This window comes from Lethenteron reissneri, chromosome 23, assembly GCF_015708825.2.
Source record: "Lethenteron reissneri isolate LAM-NWPU_2019-01 chromosome 23, ASM1570882v1, whole genome shotgun sequence".
In the NCBI taxonomy this organism is placed as follows: Eukaryota; Metazoa; Chordata; class Hyperoartia; order Petromyzontiformes; family Petromyzontidae; genus Lethenteron; species Lethenteron reissneri.
The window spans coordinates 4,383,097-4,404,595 of record NC_083801.1 but is presented as its reverse complement, the minus strand read 5'-3'; the positions used below and the strand labels follow the sequence as shown (position 1 = coordinate 4,404,595).

Here is a 21,499-nt window from a genome sequence, read left to right as displayed (position 1 = left end):
GGAAGTCAGCCCGCAGTGCGAATGCACTAGTGGCCACGGGAGGTAATGACCGCAGGGGTATCAGCTGTGAGTGCGAAGCGACTGGTGGCTACGGGAATGCTCGAGAAGGGAGACGGAAGAGGAAGGTGGAGGGCGGTGGAGTCTTCCGGTGGAGCGAACGTCCAGATTCAGCGAGAAGATTCTGGAAGGGGGGCGTGGCCTTGGCCGGTATATAAAAGGGGGAGATGCGCGGGAGACTCGGGGCTGTTGCAGTGGGGGGTCTCCGCCTGATGTCAAGCGTCAACAACGTGTCTTCAATGAAGTGCCATCTCAACAGAAGTGTGTCAAGTCGTCGTTAGACATCCGTACGTGAAACTTTACTTTGCATCAGGTGAGGGGCAACTGAGCGCAAGAGAAAATGTGCACAGTGCAATAAGTCGTAAAACATACTCTTAGGTTTTTTCGGTAAAGTCACGTATTATTAAATAAATCACTAATTTATTATTTAATTTTATTTCTATTGTTACTTTTAGTAATTTTATTTTTTACCTACGTGACTTTACCGAAAAAACCTAAGAGTATGAATCCTTGCAGTCATGAAAGCTTCATATCTAGAATTAAGTCGTAAAACAACAACAACAGCAAATGAGTGCAAGGGTAATAATTACAATTAAAAGCTCTTCGTATTTATTTTTCCACACGATGAAATTGCAAAAGGTTCGTGACTCTGATGTAGACCTTCTTTCTCCCTTAGCCACCGGGCCACCAACAATGACGTTGCTACTCAACCCAAACAAGGTCCCAACACGAGCAGCGAAATGCACGGCCACAGGGCAGTGAAGGAGGCCTGTGCATAAACAAATATATATAAGAAACTGTTAGAATTTTAACAGGTGAGTTAAACGGTTTACGTATTAAATTTCGATTTAAAGCTTTCGTGACTGCAGGGATTCATCTTCTACGTGACTTTACCGAAAGAACAAAAAAAAGGGTTTACGTATTACCAACATTGACCTTTTACTGATCAAGTCACATTTATGGCGTCTTAAAATACTCTTGAAAAGTAACAAAAAAAATCGGTGCTGCTCCATGCAGTGACCAAAGGGATAGGCCTGTGATCCGAGCAATGGATCTCTTCTTTTTGATTTAAAGCTTTCGTGACTGCAGGGATTCATATTCTTGGTTCTTTCGGTAAAGTCACGTATGAGGGAAATAATAAAATAATATAAATATAAATCAATATTATTTTATTTTTTCCCTTCTTCTTCTTTCGTATGGCCGCTGATATAGTTCCAGAGCAACGACTACATTTTTTTCTACATTCAGATGCTCAAGCCAGACAACCGCGTCAGGAGCAGTAGCGGAGTCGTGCCACGCTGTGATGAAGTCTCTTTCCTCGTTATTTGTGGATCGACCTTTGCATCGTTCAACGTTCTACGGTCCGTTCTGGGTGACCACGGTCGCGCGCTACTACTGGAGAGTTTTTAGTTTTGCATTTTTCCATAAGGCATCTGCCATGGTTTGTGCTGATGCGGTTCAGGGTGGCCCATGAGCTTCGTGGAAGCTCAAACCCAGGTGTCTTCACAGGGGTAACAAATCTACGCCGTTCACGTGCCAAACGAAGTAGAGCCGTGTCCAATTTTCTCGTGTATAGAGTGCTTCTGCATCGTTGATGCTAGGGATGAGTTTCGGATTTAAAGCTATTGGTTTTGCAAATATTCTGAGGCCCATTTATACTGAATATTTTTCAGATTGTCTGGTTAAAACATTTAATTGTATTTGTCTTCACTGTTAGGCCATTAACTTGTAATAACACTAAATTATATATTTTTATTCAAACCATGTGTCATATTCCATTCATCGGTATTTCGTTCTATTCCATTCATTTGAATTATTGTTATTTATACCCGGTAAACTTTTATAGAAACTAAAATTTTTTCTTTGGGAAAAGCAAACAAAAATACAATGGATATGCACTGCAACACAATCCCCTGCAGGAGCTGCTGCTGCTGCTTAATCGTTCGCGGACTGCACTTGCGATCCTGAGGTCGTCGTTTTGATCTCCCAGCGTGGCAGCTCAAACAATGAAAGCGAATCTTTAAAAACAAAATCCTACCTCCACCTCTGTCCACCCAGGTCGCGTGTGGTGGAGTAAATGATGGTTACTCCCACCAGGACGCCTGTTCTGTGTGAACCAATTACTCTCTAAAGGGGCTCTACGGAGCAGTACTCCCAAGCAAATCATTTGCATTGCTGTACATTCAATTCGTATATTATTAACAAAATCCAAGTACATCATGGAACCTCTCTTGCCAGTACCAAAATATACTAATAGGGTTTTTACCCTTTTTTCTGGCAACAAAACTGACACAAAAAGGTGTCAGTTTTGTTGCCAGAAAAAAGGGGAAAAACCCTATTAGTAAAAAATCCAAGTAGTTTTTATCCAAAAGCAAAATAATACCGTACTGTACTTACAGCTGTGATGCCAGAGCACGTGACACATTTTATTGCAAATGCAAAGCTGTGCATGCACTGCCATTCATTATTCAGTGCCACGCGGCACAAATCAATCCCACACAATGCCTGAAAAATGCGATCCTTGCAATTGTAATATATTGCATTAAAAATAATGCAACATTCGCGCTTATAATCCCCCCCTTACCCCCCCTCCCCAAGGATGAATACACTCATTCATAATCCCTTTTCCAGAAAAGCCTCGCTGAGCCACAACCATTTTTTTTTGTTTATTTTTTTTTCTCCTCCGGAGTCTTGCAATGAGAAAGTTTGGCCGATCCCTTCAACGAGAAATTTGCATTTGGGAGCACTGATAGAAAACGTGTGGAGGGAGAGCGTGTGGAGGGAAATAAAACAAAAACGGACTTTAATATCGCCCCATGTGACCATGGATATGTCACAATCCTCACATTCTGAAGTGCAAAGCCCTCACTTGCTGTTGCTTTCATGCTCTCATTTTCTTAGCGACGACATATTTAATCGTCTCGCATCGCGGAACCGTGAGGAATGGCGACGTTTCGAGCGAGGCCTTCATCGAGCAGTGGATTGCTCATGGCTGTTGATGATGATGATGATGAATGTGTAGAAACTATCATCGACTTTGTCCAGAGGGCAACCTACACATGACAAACTGCTCCAAGTTGGTCGTTGCCTTTTGTATACAAGGGACGCACGTGTGAAGCAAATTGAATAGATTAGGCGCGGGAGTGGGTTGTTGATGGGCCGCGGTTGGCCATTTCAACAGAGCAGAAGTGTCAACAATCGGTCTTCTGGAAATGTGTGTTTTGGGACGAGGAATGTCCGTGCTACTGGATGGATCGGCGAATTCTTCCAAAACAAAATACAGAACCTGTTGCAACACACGTGTCGATGTAAGAGTGGATTTACCGCAGAGGCACTCCGAATTGAAAGCTGCTGTGGTCCAGGTGAACTCGCCACGAATGAGTTCGAGGTACTTATAACTTTGGTGATTTTGGTTACAATAATTCCATAGCAGACAATTTCAGTGTCAGATGGCAGGGTGAGTGGTCCCTTTCGTGAGAAACCAGAAAAAAAACCACAAAGCGGATTTGTCCACTGCTCAATGTCGATACGAAGCCTTTGGCCTTTGAATGTAGGAGTGTAGTGGAAGGATAGGATACACAACTTGGCAGTTCAGAATAGGGCCATGGCAAAGTGACATCACTTGGGTGGGACGTGTGTACGATGGAGGAGGGAAGTGCACTCGCAATGCTGTGTATAATCCCAATTGAGAAGTATGCGGCAAAAATACTTTTAACTTAACAGGGATGGGACCGTGAATGGAAAGGACAACGATAAGAAAGAAATAACCGGGTGGCAGGATAAGAGCCAGAGAGAATATCACGCGAGTAAAAGATGTACATTTACAGCAACATGAAGACGGTCAACACATCCCCCGAAGATGCCCTGGACCGAGCCAAATGGAGAAGACAATGCCGAAAAGGGGACCCTGTGCCACAGCGGGAACAACGCTAGGAAGAAGATTTCCAGCAATCACTCAGAGTTGTAAACAACAGAGAAAGGAGCAATTACTCTTAGGTTTTTTCGGTAAAGTCACGTAGGTAAAAAAAAATAATAAAAAAAATTTATAATAAATGAAAATAACTCAATTAAATCACGACGTTTCGGAGGCAACACAAGTCTCCGTCTTCAGGTGGGACCGTCACAGCGAAATTTACTGTATCAGTAAATAACAGTTTATTATTATTTTATTATTATGTAATTTATTATTATTTATTATTATTTATTTTTACCTAGGTGACTTTACCGAAAAAACCTAAGAGTATGAATCCTTGCAGTCACGAAAGCTTCAAATCTAGAAAGGGGCAATTAATACTCATTCGAGCTAAAAAAAAGCTGAAATGATTCTCTTGAGTCTGAACATATTTTCAGGAGAGTTCAAATTGGGTTATGTGCGGTGGAGGATATTAGGATGCCCGTGTGTAAAAACACACACACACACGGGTGCAATGGAAGGACATTCAACAGGTCTACACAGGCAGGCTAATCAACCAAGCTCACTCTATTTCCTCCTGCCCCTGCAGACAGGAGGCTCGGAAACATATTCACAGCGTGATCCGCCAACCCCCCGCTGCTTCCCACGGATTACAGGCGCGCGCAACCATGCCTGGCATGGTAAGCAGCCCGCATGTGCGGCAGGTGCTACACGGGAAAGGATGAGATGTCCCAGCAGAGCAGGATAAATGAGGTCACGCTGGTCTATGGGGAATGAGATTAGGTAGCACTGAAGAGCTGTGGCCGTGGAGATCGTGGTGGCATGAGTGATGACCATTAATGGTTACTGGGGAGTGCACTGTGGCTCCCAGTGCCTCATCACCAACGAGGCATTTGGATGTAGACAGAATCGGAACAAGCTTTGCAAGGGCACTCCACGGGGGTCAACATCGACAAACCTCCCAGGGACACCCACCGGATTTGGTATCAGCACTCCAGCATGGATGGGACGGGTTCACCCACCTGGCGATCTGATGAATTGTCACGATTTGGTGTCACCGTTCAAATTCAAACATCGATTGATTTTTGGCAAGTGGAATCGGCTCTGTTTTTATGGTGAGTCTCAGATGATTTGTTTCACTTGTATTACATTATCCTAACTGTAAAGTAGCATATGATTTGCATTAATAACACATTATATATTTTAAAATAACTAAAGTATTTAACTTTTAATTTATTTTACCAGGTAAGGCCCACTGAGCTATATAGCTCTTTTTCAGAAGCGACTGGCCACAAATGATAGCTCAACGAAGTGGCTCATCACGTGGAAATGTATAGCAACCAAATACTTGAAACGCATGTTGAATCTATATGTGGAGGGAAAAAAACGAGGAGCCTGAAAAAAACCCGCATGACCACGGGCCGAACATGCAAACTCTAAAATATACAGATGTCAGGGTCGGAATCTAACCCACGACATCCTGTATACCAGGCGAGGGAGTCAACATCTCACCACTGCGGTGCCCTAATACACAATTAAATGCAGATACCAAGAGTGTGAGAGTTGATTTAATCGACAGGATTATTGAACCGTAACATCCCGAGTGAGGAGCGACTGTAAAGTAGCTATGAAACAAAAACTCAAACTCTTAGGTTTGTTCGGTAAAGTCACGTAGGTAAAAAATAATAATAAAATAAAAATAATAGAAACAATAATGGAAATAAAATTATAAATCACGACGTTTCGGAGGCAACACAAGTCTCTGTCATCAGGTGGGACCGTCACAGCTAGAATTACTGTATCAAGTGGTACTTGATACAGTATACAGTTGATATAGTCATTTTAGCTGTGACGGTCGTGATTTATCATTTTATTTCTATGATTTTTATTTTATTATTTCTTTTTACCTACGTGACTTTACCGAAAAAACCTAAGAATATGAATCCTTGCAGTCACGAAAGCTTCAAATCTAAAACAAAAACTGGCATTACTCGCAGCAGCAATGGACAACAGGTCATCTATATTGTATGTCGAAGGTAATTATTAATGGTGGACTGGGATTTGGATCAAAACCATAAATACCATTTTTTTTATCAACGAATTCTTTTGTAAAACTGCATTTCAGCATTCAAAGCTCCATATCAGTGTGCCTATGGAAGAGTTTGTTTTTAATCGCAGTGCCCAATACCCACGATGACCTACGGATCAGAAACACGAACGCTGCCAAGGAAGATGTAACACACTCTTGGCAATCGCCTCATGATGCTGCTGGATAGAACCGGCAGCGAAACGTCGGACCGAATTGTTAAGCGACGTCGATCGCTCCCCAACACACCGCGGCAATCGGCAATGCGCGTTCACGTTCGTTCACGTGACAAATCTATTCATTCGGCTGGGTCGGGTGGAGGCCAGGTTGAGTCACAAACCGTACCTCTCCATAACAAAGGCTCACCCTCTTAAGCCTCACCTTACCATATGAATAAAAAGTGTGCCGTACTTGGCCCTTCCCCCCTCTCCAACCATTATATATACGGAGTGGTAGCTCTTGCAATCTCTCATTTACTTGATACAGCTGTCGTGGATGTGACGGTTCCACCTGAAGACGGAAGCTTGTGTTGCCTCCGAAACGTCGTGATTTTTATTTTATTTTACTTTTATTAATTTTAATGTTTTACCTACGTGACTTTACCGAAAACACCTAAGAATATGAATCTTTGCAGTCACGAAAGCTTCAAATCTAGAATGGAGGAGGGGGGTGTACAACGCACAATGGCAGTGATCTGACCTCAAAGCAAGAAAGTATGAATCATGACCCTCACTGTTGGCCAAACATTTAAAGTTCAAGTGAAACAAGGACAATCTTCTTCTTCCACGCGTGTGTCCCACTCACGTGCGGTCCGCTATCCTTGCCAACCTTCTCCCACCACGCTGCCCCGTCCAGCGCCACAAATTTCCCAGCAATAATTGTTTGGCAGTGCATGACAATTGAGAACTCAAGCCAATGTTGTGTGTTGCACTCGTTTTAAATAGGTAAAACAACCAGGCATGTTTTCACTTTGTCTGAGGTGTAAAGTTTTACATTCGAAGACGTTCGACAACTCTTGAGTATTTCTATTATTGTTTTTTTCGGTAAAGTCACGTAGAAGGGAAATAATAAAATAATATTAATATAAAACAATAAAAATTATCACGACGTTGCGACTGCAACACAAGCAATCGTCATCAGGTGTGAAATGCACAGCAAGAATTATTATTATTTTATTATTTCCCTTCTACGTGACTTTGCCGAAAGAACCAAGAATATGAATCCCTGCAGTCACGAAAGCTTTAAATCAAAAACATTTCTCGAGTATTTTTTCTTTCCTTGGCCCTTGATCTTGGAGCGCTCTCTGCCTGAAGAAGCTACGCTGACCGCTGGGATTCTCCCATTTAGAAAAGAAACGAAAGACCCCCTACTTAAATTTCGATTTAAAGCTTTCGTGACTGCAGGGATTCATATTCTTGGTTCTTTCGGTAAATTCACGTAGAAGGGAAATAATAAAATAATACAAATATAGAAAACAATAAAAATTCTCACGTTTCGACTGCAACACAAGCTATCATCATCAGGTGTGAAATCCACAGCAAGAAAATTTGAAAAAAGTTTGTATTTTTTATTTTTCTATTATTTTATTATTTCCCTTCTACGTGACTTTACCGAAAGAACCAAGGATATGAACCCCCTACCTACTTCCTGCGTTATATTCGATCAACTCAAGGTGCATTTTTTTATTTTCTGCACGGCGCTGCGAATCCCTTATTTGGGTCTTGCTGCGCCTTATAAAAACGTAAACTAACAACAACAACAATAAGCCACGTGTCTCCGTACTCACAGCTAAGATGAAGTGTCCGTGCCTGTTTCATCCGTCATTACCAGGGCTGTCAAGTCTCACGCATCGCACGTCTGGGTGACACACTCGATCGGTTCGTGGTCACGGTCTTCGGTTACGTTGAACAATTTACGCCCGCTGATATTTACCCCCTTCTCACACACACACTCTCTCTGCACAGAAGCCAGTAATTGGGTACATGCTGCTGCGGTGGTCTCTTATTAAGTGGGGGTAGTGACATCGTTAGAGGGAGGGTGTTGTAATTTCAACGTGGCAGCAGGACGGGACTTATTCAATTCCAGCGCGGCTAATGTTACCCGAGCCCCGTTAGGAAGCGATGATCACCATCGATACGACGTGGGGTGTTTTCTTTCGCTACCATTTGGACGAAAAACATTTAGCGTGCGGCATGGTAATTGGAGCTCCCAGGGAATTTTTGTTATTGCTTCCGAACAAAAATACAATATTTGCTCTTATTGATTCGAAACAACGCGAAACTGCAACGTGTCGTCAAAGCGAACAATTTGGGACAATTTGGTGTGTTCGCGTGTGGGAGAGGGGAATGGTTATTGTATCCTGAACCTGTTTTAAGACACCCTAGGTTCACTTGGCCTCAAAGGAACATCTGGTGTGTTGTGTGTGCATCAGTACTGGTGAGCGAGCAGTGGTGCTCGCCACAGAGCAAATGCGTGAGTGTGCGGGGAGCGGTGGGGTAGCGATTAGCGCGCTGCGCTACGAACTCGGCGACACGGGTTCGACTGCCGCTCACGGCCAACACCAGTGACGAATACTTGAACTGGTCATGGGCCTCCCCTAGATCGACCCAGCCTCAAATGAGTAAGCTGGTGTGGTGTGTAAACATCGCCCATGGGGAAACAAAGGCGGTCAGGCGTGGCACTGTGTATCGTCCCGGCCTTCATCGGTGCTACTCGCTAACAGCACTTGCCCCAATAGTCTTTTAAGGCGATAGGGGGATCTTTGTATTCGTGTGCCGTGTTCCGTGACTTGCCGGAAAGCATTCGACGCTTAATTTGGCCTCAAAGTGCACCTAGCAATGCACTAGCGCCGTGGTGATGTCGCCACCACTTAGTGGTGACCGACGGTTGTTGGTGTTGTTGTTGTTGCTGTGCTAGCCCCAAAGGATGTCCACAAAGACCACAGGTCCCAAAGATCTTTACGGCTAAACAAGGGAATCTGTCCGTGGGTGGAAATGAAAGTTCTTTTCAAATATGCACGGTAATTAAAATACAATAAAATCCTATTACCTGAGGCCTCATTATCCAATCCTCCTATTTACCCGTACCCACTTTCAATCTGTGAAAAAGCCTACCTAGTGCATCTGAAAACTGCAGTTGTCCTATTATCCATGGCTACGGATACTGCCATGGTGTAATGGTTACACTATGTAACGCACTTTGTGTTCCTGGGTAGTAAGTGTTATTTCGTAATTGCTTATGCCTAAAAAGTATAGTAAATGGCTATTATTTGCTTTATTTTCGTCCGTTCAATTTCCCGGTGTGGCATTTGAAACAATGGGCAGATTTGTAAAGGGCCAGGTCCCTCTGTCTGTCGATCCAGCAGTATAAACGGGGGGTTCACCAAATCCAATCGGTGGAGCACATGCGGTGGGATAAAGTGTGGGTACACCTGCCTTCTTTGCCATGTCTTCAAAGACGTCCAGTCAGCAAGGAAGAGGAGGCCAAATTCCCTCTGTGTCTATGTATGTATGTATGTTGACATTCTTTCGCACCAACCGTGCTCATCGGAGATGCGGGGAAAGGGCAACAAACTAAACACAAAAAGGAGTTCTAAAAAAATTCGTTTTCAATTTACATCTAAAAGTGCGTAGCTCCAGTGGCTTCCTAATATCGGGCGGAAGAGCGTTCCAGACGGCCGCAGAAGCGCATCTGAAAGCGCCTCGCGATGCGTTGGTCAGCTTTTGGCTAACCGTCTTCGTTTGAGGGTGAGCCAAAATCCGCTGGTCAGCAAAGAAGAGTGGGACAAAGTACCCTCTAACGAGGTACTCCAGTGCTCTCTCTAGTCGAGGCCCTCCCGCCAGCAGAGTCAGACCTGCACCTTTAACCTTCATTGTCCACGCTTATCTTCCGAAAAGAGGTATCGTCCAGAAGTGGTGGCCAATTGATCCTTCCAAATCCACGCTGTAATGCAGACGATTCACCCAGATGTAGGTTTCCTGGAAGCAATGGATTCCTCCTATTGCTTTGGCTTTCATGTATGTGGATAAGAGAGTGGACCTACAATAGGCAGAGACTTCATCCTCTTCATAGATTAGATTCACCTGTAAGTGGTTTCTAGCAAGTGCTAAAATCATTCTATTAAGCCGATCCTTTACATGGATCAGAGGAGTGACCCAGGCGTGGTGCCGAAAAATTATTCTATTATCCGCGTTTATCTGCGGATATCTGCGCAGATACTCGGAGCAATTTGTGGAAAACAAATAGGAGCAATGGGCTCCACCGATAACACACCAAAGCAGAGGCGTTTACACTGTAAGATACAGTAAAGCAAGGGGCAAGTCATTGTTGTAAGAAGTCACAGCAATAACTCACAAACGAACCCACTTGACAAACTGTATTGCCATCCAAAAAAAAAAACCCTCACATATTTTACACATTACAAGTTTTAATCCCAAGATCAATGCCCGTGTGACACTCTGCTGGCTGTATGCAGCATACCGTGACACACAAAAAAAACCCAATATCAGCTGGCTCTAAGTGACTCATCTGACAGATCTAGGATATCTTACTTTTGCCGTTCACCTTAGCCAAATCCATAAAATCCCGGCAGAAGGGTATGAACGAAACATAATAATGGCCCACATTTATATGCAAATGATAATGTTTGAATGACTGTGGTGTCTGTGCGTGAGATCACCGATTAATCAAGAAAACCTGCAGAGCCGCTATTAAAACAAAGTCACGTCCTACTGAAGCAGTTACAAATAAATGGGGAATTAAATATCCTGCGCAAGGTAGCGTGACTCGAATGAAGCATTTAAAAAATTGATTTCTTTTTCACGTGCAGTCAGCACAAAGTAGTGAAAACGCAATTATCTGTCTCGCTGCGACGCATTAAATTCTGCAAGTTGGTGTCTGGAATATTTTGCTGTGTGGTCACCACAACCAGCGCTCTTTCAGAATATCCCACGGATTCGGGTTTGGAACTTGTCAAACGTTTTCAAAACGGGTAATCGTTTATATCCATGGCATTCGCCGTCATCAAGTAAAGCCGTTTTGCCCCAAAAAAACGTCTATTTTACGCGCCTTTGTCTCGGGGGTGACACAAACACCTATGCTTGCCAAACGACGTCTATTCCAACCAGCCCTGCTGCATTATACATGCTGAAAGGAATTGCATCCCCACACAGTATTTCCTCAATGACGAACTGTATCTCATTTAACAGTATTTGTCCCAAGGGTTGGAATAGATACGTGTCATTCCGGTGGTATTTGGTGAAAGATAGAAATTGAATTCTGTCCACAAAAATTACCGCCGTGCTGGCAGGACGCAATATCTGTCATTTACAAAATACCGCTCACCGGCTATTACGTCCGGCGCGCCTTCCTGCTGTAAATCTGTCCCTTCATCTGGTGCCACCGCCGGGTGCAGACCATCAGGACCATGATGAATATTTCATGTGCCGGCCACCTTATGATGAATAATAATCAATCTCCCAGTTACTTTGCCCGCCTAATCACGGGGACCGTTTTTAATCGTGGCCGCCGCGCAACACGTTTCCGTCAATTTATCCGGGGCGGTTGTGCGCGACATTTGGGGGTGTGGGGGGGGGGGGCAGCCGGGAGGGCAGAGCCCGAGGTAACGGGAGCGACAGTTTGAATGTCTCAGTTTCCAATGTCTCGATCGCAGCTGTCGGCCGCTGGATGGAGCAGCTGACGAGTGGCGCTTGCGCCGCGTGGAATTCGCTGCTGGACGGAAAAGCCTCTCTGTGAAATTGGAATATTTTTTCTCCCTTCTTTCTCTCTCTCTCTCTCGCCAGAGCTCATGACGTGGAGGCGGTGAATGTAAAAGGCTACACTTCATTACAATGCTATTACACTGCCAGCATACATCAAGAGTCCCACTTTATGTTAATGGGTAAGTTTTGACATTGCAGTATTGCTGCGCAATAAACGAGATTTGTATTATCATTATTATTATTATTGTTTAAAACATTAACATACTTCATATCCTTTATGGATCCCACTTTACATGACTGGCCACATTTTACTCGTGATTTGCTCCGTGAGATGAGCATTTAATCCTGTACTAACAACCGCCTCCTTTCCAGCACCCGAATGCTATACAGCTCCGCGTTCACTCTGCAGGAACTTTGGCAAATAGTAATGGACCCATAAATAAATTCAGAGCATATTAAATGTGCATCCACATTCATGCATCCACATCACAGACATGCGCTCTGGGAGCCTATAGTGTGTTGTACGGGAGGAACAATAATAACCCAAGCGAATGTGTGAAATATTTTGACAATTCCTTACACTAAAAGTAACCTCCAGCGATTTGGATAAAAGCCGTGACTCTCGCGCGAGTGGCTGCACCCAATCAGACCGCGTGCGGTTTTGCTGGAACGCAGTTGCCCTGCCTCTGCACGGTGAATCTTCCAGAAGAGTGCTAAAAGGGTCATGGCCTCATGGGCAGCCCTTGTCCCAACCGTTTCCCCTTGCATAGCTCAACGTGAACATTACAGACCGTCCACACAAATCTTCAGAGCGTCTGATGGCGAACAGCCACGACTTCTTCATGATAATCAGTCACGCTCTTTCCACCGCTGGAAGGAGCCCTGCCATATTGTTGTCGTCCCTCATGGGCTCGCGGCGACAACAAGCCAATCACGCTCGTGCACGTGAGCAAATCTCATCGCTACATCTGCACGGTGGACCCCCTCTCCCTCCTTCGGCTGCCACTCTGCCGTCATCATCCCTGTCCACTGGCCATCCAACCTTCCAGTTATGTGTCCTGCCTAAGCCCATTTACTCTTCTTAGCGGTCAACGTCTCTATTGTGTGTTTGTTCCTTATACATATAGTCTGTTTGCTGTCGCTGTGTAATTACAAAAATGCCGCTCTTCACGCTTCTTGTATGCACCTATTTAGCTTTAGTTAGATATACGTTCCCTTCACCAGTGTCCACGTGTACAATCCGTGCAAGCGCAGCAGATCCCGTGCGCCGACTGACACTTCCTCTTTTGGCACATTGGTGCGTTGCTCCTCCACGATGAAGTTAAGTTGTTCACGAAGGCCACTGCGAACAGAACGAAGAACAAATCAGAGGCCAACCGACGGCGAGAGCCAACTTGGGAAAGGTCCCTCTGACTATCGACCGCGTAAAATATATCATTTGATTCTTGAAACGAACAATGAATATCAGTTCACGCGATGCCTCGTCTTGCAGGCTTTGAAAAGAGCATTCGACTCGACGGTAGAATCAGAATATGGACTTTATACCGGAGTAATCCGATGAGCTGTGAAGTTATTTTTCACAGATGTCCAGAAATTGATGCACAGTCATCCAAGCTCTCATACACACAAACCAGGGCCTAAAAGAAAGTACTGTATTTAGAAATGTCAAAATCGATAAAAAATGGAACAGCCGCACTCGGATCACAGAGAGCACCGAAAAATGGAAGTGAGACTATGTGTCGCGATTTCGCCAAAATGCATTCACAGCGACAGAATATCTTTCCAAAAGTTGTTTTGGAGAAACAGAGATACTGTACAAACATAAACGGTTCAAATAATAGCCCGACCGTAACGTATATCACATTCGGGAGTTACACTAATTGTATGCTGTCCATTTGTAGTGAGTCATTCAGAGACAAAATTTAGGAGGCAGCAACGTTTAATCTACCATTTATGCAACACCGTTACACACGGGACTAAATACACCTATTCTCACTCTTGTTATGCATAGGACCACAATACACCTATTGCTCTCGCATACGGGTCAGAGCAGCCACATGCTGCCTGACCCACGATGTCGGAGGGGCTCCACTTCACCTGCAGACAGCCCCGATCTGTGTGGCTCCACCCTCGGCCGCGCCCGACGTCCAGAATATTCCCGACGGTTCCAGGCGACACCGCACCTGTTCCCTCTCTGGCTCCGCCCTTAACCACGCCTCATTTGGGAACTCTCCAGACGTTCTCAGCTACTCCCCCCGTGCCCCCTCGTTCACCTTTGGCCCACATTACTCACCCCGGCCCATCACGTGCTTAACCCGGTGCCGGGGTGACTCGTCCTCACATGGCAGAGGTCGCAACCGGGTACCCGATACCCGTGCCCTACCCGACCCTGGTGCGGCCGGGTACGGGTACGGGTAGGCCGTGAGTCACTGGTGAGTAACCGTTTGTCACTCATTTCGGGTAGGGTACGGGTAGGGAACGGGTACCCGTACGGGTACGGGTAAGGAATCAAAACCCGTTTGCGACCTACGTCACATGGCCCTTACCACCAGATGCCCCCCACCGCACTCTCCCAGTGGACCCCTCTGTGGTGATTCCCTGCGGCGCTGGTGGAGGGTGCAATCCCCTACTCTGTCGGTAGGACTCGTCTAGCTTCCTTCTGCTCGCACCCAGTACTACGCCCCCTAGTGGCCCACTGAGTGGTACTGCACGGTGTGTTCGCCTCTGCGCCTGTTTCAACGGCACTTGGCGCTACGCGCCGTAGTGAACCATTTAACATCGCTACACATGTTTTAAACCATTGTTTAAAGCACGAACAAATATATATTAAAACAAAAATTATCTCTTCTTTTAAACTCCTTTGGCTTGGCCCACAGATTTCACATTTTTGGCACCACCATTGGATCTCTTTCAGTGAACATGCCGCATTCATAGATGACACTGAATCAGCTTAATTCACATATGTATTTCTCAGGATTGCATATCTGTGGATAAAAGGTATTCGCTGGGAAGCCAAGACGGTGGGTGCCTTTAAGAGAGGCAAAAATGCTTTAAACACGCAAGGAAATTAAGCAGCATCCAGTTTTGGTCTAACTCCCGTAGACTTGCAATTGAGATGAAAATAATCACAAAAGTGGGATTTCAACTTGTAACCGCACGCTGCATTCGCTCACTCTCGATGATGGCTTCTTGATTTTGCGTGAGGATGGATGGATCTGACTGTACCATAGCTGTGGCAGAACTCAGCATGTGCCCCACTGCGGGTGGTGTAGTGCACAAAGCATAACTGGCTGTGATGTTTCCATCCTACCTGCCGATGCTAGCGGTTATTTCTGTCTCTCTGAGTTACATACACGCCAAATGTCTCACTAACACAGCCACCGTTGCTCCTTTTCCTCGATGTGATGTTGTCCCTCGTTTCTTTTAACGAGCTAAATGTCTCACTAGTACAGCCACCGTTGCGTTGGTTCGTTCACATTGACATGCTAATCTCTCGCAATACAATGACCACCTCCACAGCTGCGTGGTCGTCGTGGAGGTACATCACCGGTCTTACATTGACATGCAAATTCCACCTCTAGCCCCGCCCACTTACCCTTGGGCTGAGTCCATCTCAAGCCGATATAACTTCGTGTTTCAGCAGCTCTCCCGTTGTATTTTCTCCTGCCTCGGCAGCTCTCTCGCTATATTTTTCACCTGATGACGATTGCTTGTGTTGCGATCGAAACGTCATGATAATTGTATTATTTTTCTATCGAGGTGGCTTTACCCAAAGACCCAAAGAATATGAATACAAAGATCTCCTGTATATTCTTAACAAAAAGTTTGGGCCAAGTGCTGTTCGCGAGCACCTATGAATGCTGGCACAACACACGAGTGGGTGGGTGGCCAACATCACGCCCGGCCAGATTTGTCGCCCTCGTGACGATGTTTTCACACTGCACCAGGCACTCATTTGAGGCTGAGTCGACCGAGGGGAGGCCCAGGAACCTTTAAGATAATCGTCACTGGTGTTGATTATGAGCGGGATCAAACTTGGGTCGCCGAATTCGTTGTGCAGCACACGCCAACCATTACACCACCGCTACCCACACACCCCACACACACTCACACACGAATGCACACGACATGTGCTCTTTAAATGCCAGTAATTCCTAACTGCCTAATAATTAAAAAAATAAACTCTTGAGATTTTTTATAGTAAGTCTTGTGCACTTACAAAACACAGCAATCTGACGTTGAAAGCCAGTGTCCCTGGGGAAATATTAATATGAATGTGACCAATACACTTCCCACCAATTACCCCCTGCCCACATGCTGCCTTTCACAGGCTGTAACCCTCTCCGTGGGCCTGAAGTGTGTATAACATTTTAACCATGCAGGGTGTAAAAGTGGCCCTGCGACATTTAATATCACCACATGTGGTTCGCGTGCACCCCCCCCCCCCCCAAAACGACATGCTGGGAAATGCAATACATGCTGGATGGGAATAGGGTATGGGGCACCAGTGCCCACATCACTATGAGCACGGCAGCATTGACCTCACTATTGTGTTCTATCCACCGCTGGTCTCACGCGATTGTCATTCCTGATGGTCTTGCGATGCACCAATCCATTGCGCAAACCTGGGCAAGTTGATCTTATTAAGCTGATCTGAATGAAACCTGGGCATGAGCTGTTTGAATGAAACCTGGGCATGAGCTGATATGAATAAAATATTCATCTCTACGATGACCATCCCCTTGGGCGCGTTCTCTTCTTGGGCTGCCGTTATGTCACCAGTCTCATCGGCCTTCATCCCTGTTAGCAATGTATACTGCCCAAAAAATCTGATGAATTTTCCCAGCAGTCAAAGTTATGTTTTGAATGTGTTTCCGTCTGACCCATGTGTTCTTTTTTTTTACCAGTGCAATCTCAATCATGCATCTTACCAAGCTTCCTCCTAGTCTTAATCATCATAATTGCCATCACCATCAGCAATATCCGAGGGTGGTGCTGCGGAAAGATTAGCCCCCACCATAGCACTCTACTTTGCTCTCGTTCTCTGGACAAATGACAAAAACGTTGGGAGACTCCTTTCCTGTGGTCATCGAGGTTGCAATACCCTGACTCGCCAGCAGAATGCAGTGTAGCCAAGCGTGGCCTGATATAATCTGTCCCTTCTGTATGGGGTCGAGAGTTGCCCCCTCGCATGCGTGGGTTTACTCCGGGTGTTCCGGTTTCTTCCCACGTGTAGTGTCAGCGGAGCGGGAGACAAGGTTTTTCAGAAGCACCTTCATTATTCAGCACCTTCAGGTTCACAGGTCCGTCCTCGCGATCTCCTTAGTCGTCTAGCCTAGTCTTAACACAACCCTGACCATGTGGCACCGACGGTGCTGACCGAGACAGCCAACAATTACCCGGCCGCGCAATATCTACTGAAGACGACAGCGATGAAGGCGGCGAAGACAACAGCGACGACGAGACGAGTCCACTTCCCAGAACCGCCAGCCACGAGCTCTCGCTCTCCGCTGCTTTTAGGCTACCCGGTGCAGTCTGGCTCCACCCTGGACGCACCTCCCTTCTGGAACGCACTAGCGGGTTCCAGAGGCTTCCAGACGGGGTCTTCTATGACCCTTGCCCCAGTTCCTCTGCCCTGCCAACACACCCGCGTATATACTCACTGGTGTGTGTACTGCTCGTCTACCGCAGTTGCTGTTGCTGGACAACAGATGGCACTAATATACTACACATGTGTAATGGGTTCAATTTAGGCGCACACACTTCTTGGGAGGCAACACTCATTTATTAATGAACACAACAGTTACTCAACAGTTGTTCTTACTCTACACATAGGGTGGTGACCACCGACCTACCCTAGCTAACACACACTTGTCTCTTAGCTACTCCCGCGTGACCCTGCCAGGTGGCTGCTGGCAGTCTGCTCACTGTAGGCCTTCTCTTCTTGGCATCTTCACGAGGCGTCTTCATTCTTCGCAGGAACAGCCCCGAACCTCCTGAGGAGGCTGCTTATATGCCCCCCCCCCCGGCCACGCCTCCCGAGTCCAGAACCGGCCCTGACGTCATTCTGACCTCCAGCTGGGATGACGTCATGTGTGTGTAGGCCCACGTGGTAGTAACGCTCACCCACATGGTGACGTCACACGTGTGCACACAGTAGTGATGCTACAATCACTACACATGTATAAACGCTCACTAATTGGCTGAAAACATCTTAACATGTATAGGATGGCAGATCTCATTGTTGCCAGTGGTTCACGTCGAATATATGTAATAAACATATTCCAACTCCGGTGACTTTGTCCTTAAACATATAGCGGTTTCATTTCATAACTCGAAGAAACCAATGCTAGTCCTGTAAACTCATGACTGCTATTCGTGGCTTATCGCTAACCTCCCATTACTCAGTAAGGCCTTCAGGAGGAACTCTTCCACAAACTGCTCACGCCATTGCCTTCATGACCTTGTGCCACCTGGTTTCTGGACCTAACATTTCATATTTTAAAAAAACATTCCAACCTCTATTATGACTGCTTCGGCTTTGTCCGTGACTTGTACGTATGCGTAACGACGCCCTGACACACGCTCTTCACTTTACTAAGAGCCTTTACTGTGGACACCAACTCTCCTCGTTAGGCCCGACCTTCGTCTTCTCTCCAACCGCCCCTTCCCCTTGTGGGATCCCCCTGTTATATCACTCGAGCCCCCCTTTCTCGAAGGTTCGCTCACCCCCTATTTCCTCAGCCAATCCCCGTCCTCTTTCTCCAACGGTTGTCAACCATTCCCCCGTCAGTCAAACCCTCGTTTCCCGCCTTCTGCGGTTTGTATTTCTCCTCCAATCCCTTCAATTATTTGCCTCCAGCCAATCCTCTTTCAGGCTTTGCCGCACCAATCAGAGGCCTTGATTCGCTTCTGGACTGAACCGTGTTTGCACCCACACCATGTCAGGTAAGTGGTCGGTTTTGTCGGTCTTTTGTAAGTCATCCTGGCTTCACACACTGGTCTCCTCAAATATTGATGACAAGCTGCTGGTTATTGCCTGGAGTTGGGTCGCCATGAACTCGCCTCTGCTGTATACCATAAGGCCATGCGCCCAGAACTCTCAGTCCTGCACCGAAAGGGTGTATGTATGTATGTTGAACTTCTTTCGCACCGTACGGAGCCAACCATGATAATCCTAGGTGCAAGGGAAGGACAACAAACTAAACGCGAAAAGGCGTTAAATCTTAATTTAAAGCTTTCGTGACTGCAGGGATTCATATTCTTGGTTCTTTCGGTAAAGTCACTATCCATCCCAGAAGAATTCCCTAATCAAGACTTTGCACCATAGAGCGCAATGCATCTCTGACCAGGAACACATTGCCAGTGAACTCAAGCACGTACACCAAGCTCTTAAGGCTAATGGTTACTCCGACTACACAATCCGCAAAGCCATCACTCCAACCATCAAGAAGGATCCTGTTGAGGGGCCTTTCAAAACTATCACCTTACCCTACATTGCGGAGATCACAAAAAATATCTCCAAAATCTTGAATAAACACAAGATCCAGGTCCGATTCAACACATTACATAAAATCCGTGATCTGGTTCCGTCTGTAAAAGATGTGATTCCAGACATCCAGTACCCTGGCGTTTACAAACTGAGTTGCCTCTGTGGTAGTAGTTACATTGGAGAAACCAAACGACATGTCTCTGACCGCATCCGTGAGCACAAAGCAGACCCAAAACACGGAAGGACCAACACCTCGGCCGTGGCAGATCACTGTTACAATTCAGTGGGCTCACATGATATTGACTTCTCCAAGACAGAGGTTCTTTGCAAGCCATCTGGCTACCATGAGAGGTTCGTTCATGAGGCTATTCACATATACAAACACAGAGACCATTTCAACCGAGAAGATGGATTCTGGCTTAGCAATCATTGGAAGGATTTAATCAACCATTTCGGGTCTTAATTGATTGTGTTCACGCTTACGGTGACTTTCAGACCGCATTCCATTTTCTGCTCCCCCCTCCTCTTTTCCGAACATAGATGGACTCGTCCATCTGGCAAACTGCTAAATCGCTGTCTATGGTGCTGACGTTAGGAAAAACTTTTTTCAAATTTTCTTTCTGTGGATTTCCCACCTGATAATGATTGCTTGTGTTGCAGTCGAAACGTCGTGAGAATTTGTATTGTTTTATATTAATTCCCTTCTACGTGACTTTACCGAAAGAACCAAGCATATGCAAAAAGGCGTTCTCAAGAAAGCAGTTTTCAATCTAGATTTAAAAGTTGCATAGCTCCAGTGGCTTCCTAATATCGGAAGAAAGAGCGTTCCAGATGACCGCAGAAGCGCAACTGAAATTGCGCAATGCAGTGACCACCGTCTTTGTTCAATGGCAAGCCAAAAGCTGCTGCAAAAATGAATTCGTGTGATGGTTTATTCCCCTTGACGAGATCAGCAAGGTAATGATGTCTGCATTGGCAGACCACATTACTGGTCTCCCAGTTATTTCAGATAGCCAGGTCCTCCACCAAACCGTTCCGTTCATGGTGATCTTCCTTCGTGCTAAAACGATACAGATGTCAGACTTTTTAACAATTTAATTAATCAATATAACGTACAACAATATGGTCAGTGGTGCGTTACTTGATATAGGAAGGGCACATGTGCTAAGGCGAGAGGGAGCACACTCGTCTGCAGAGAAAAGATGTCGCAAGTCAGGTGACGATGGTGTGATTGAGTTTCAGTGTTGAGTTTATAGATATACTCACTGTTGAACTCCTGAGCTCAACGAAGTAGCTTATCACGTGGACATTTATAGCAGCCAAACACTCTAAATGTGGAGGGAAAAACCGGAGAAAAATCCACGTGACCACGGGGAGAACGTGCAAAGTCCAAATATACAGGCGTCAGGGTCGATGTCTAACCCACAACCTCCTTCATACCAGGCAAGGAAGATAACATCTTGCCACCGCGGTGCCCCTGATATGTTACACGGATGGTGGTTGCATTAAGCCAATAACCCAGCTACTTTACATGGGAGATCCGTAATCTGGGAGCACAGCAGTAACAACTAAAAACAAAAGACAAACATATCAATATTGCAGAGAGCGGGTACAGGGCCCTTCATGAATATTGTACGACTAACAAACGAGGTGTTGGACGGTGGTAAACGAAACACACGCGCAATAAAAAAAAAACATTGCAAATATAATGAGAACAAGAGGCGCGAGAAAAAGTTAGGCGCAAGTTTAAGCTCTGTGTTTTTCTCTAATCGGGGAATAACGAGTGAAGGGGGGAGGGAACTTAGCGATAAATGGGGAGAAGTTTATGGGGGAATTTAAATTGTGTGGAGGAGAGGTTACGATTGTGTACATAGGAGCGAGGAATGTGTGCTTGCGGGAGTCAATTTTGTCAGGTCGGGAGAGGAAAAGGGACCCGATTTGGTGGAAAGTGTGAAATTCATTACGTATGAGCGGGCCTAGATGTTCAAGAGAAAGTACGATGGGTTGTTTCCCCATCGTACTCGGCGTAAAGCTACCATATGTTCTGATTTGGCTGGGACAATCGTGGTTTCAGAAAGTCTGTCCCGGTATCTCAAAGCATCTCTACAAAATCGGAACTTTTGTCCCGGTTAAAAGAGAAAATGTCTGGTCTCGTGGTCTCGGCCATGGGGCCGGGCTACCTGAGTCACCGGGTGGGGTATACAGATGAGTCGGCAGGGCCAACACCACGA

The 21,499-nt window shown here is 45.8% G+C and overlaps 1 long non-coding RNA gene across 3 annotated transcripts; it reads left to right on the top strand.

The window, feature by feature from the left end:
• The first annotated feature begins 252 nt into the window (after window positions 1-252).
• LOC133345756 (uncharacterized) lies at window positions 253-3,319 on the top strand. Of its 3 annotated transcripts, XR_009755480.1 has the most exons (4): window positions 253-370; window positions 734-872; window positions 1,270-1,418; window positions 2,959-3,319. It is a non-coding gene; the product is annotated as an uncharacterized LOC133345756 (long non-coding RNA). The 3 variants fall into 3 exon arrangements; XR_009755479.1 differs by lacking the exon at window positions 2,959-3,319 and having other exon boundaries at window positions 1,306-2,297; XR_009755478.1 differs by lacking the exon at window positions 2,959-3,319 and having other exon boundaries at window positions 1,270-2,297.
• The last annotated feature ends 18,180 nt before the right edge of the window (window positions 3,320-21,499 follow it).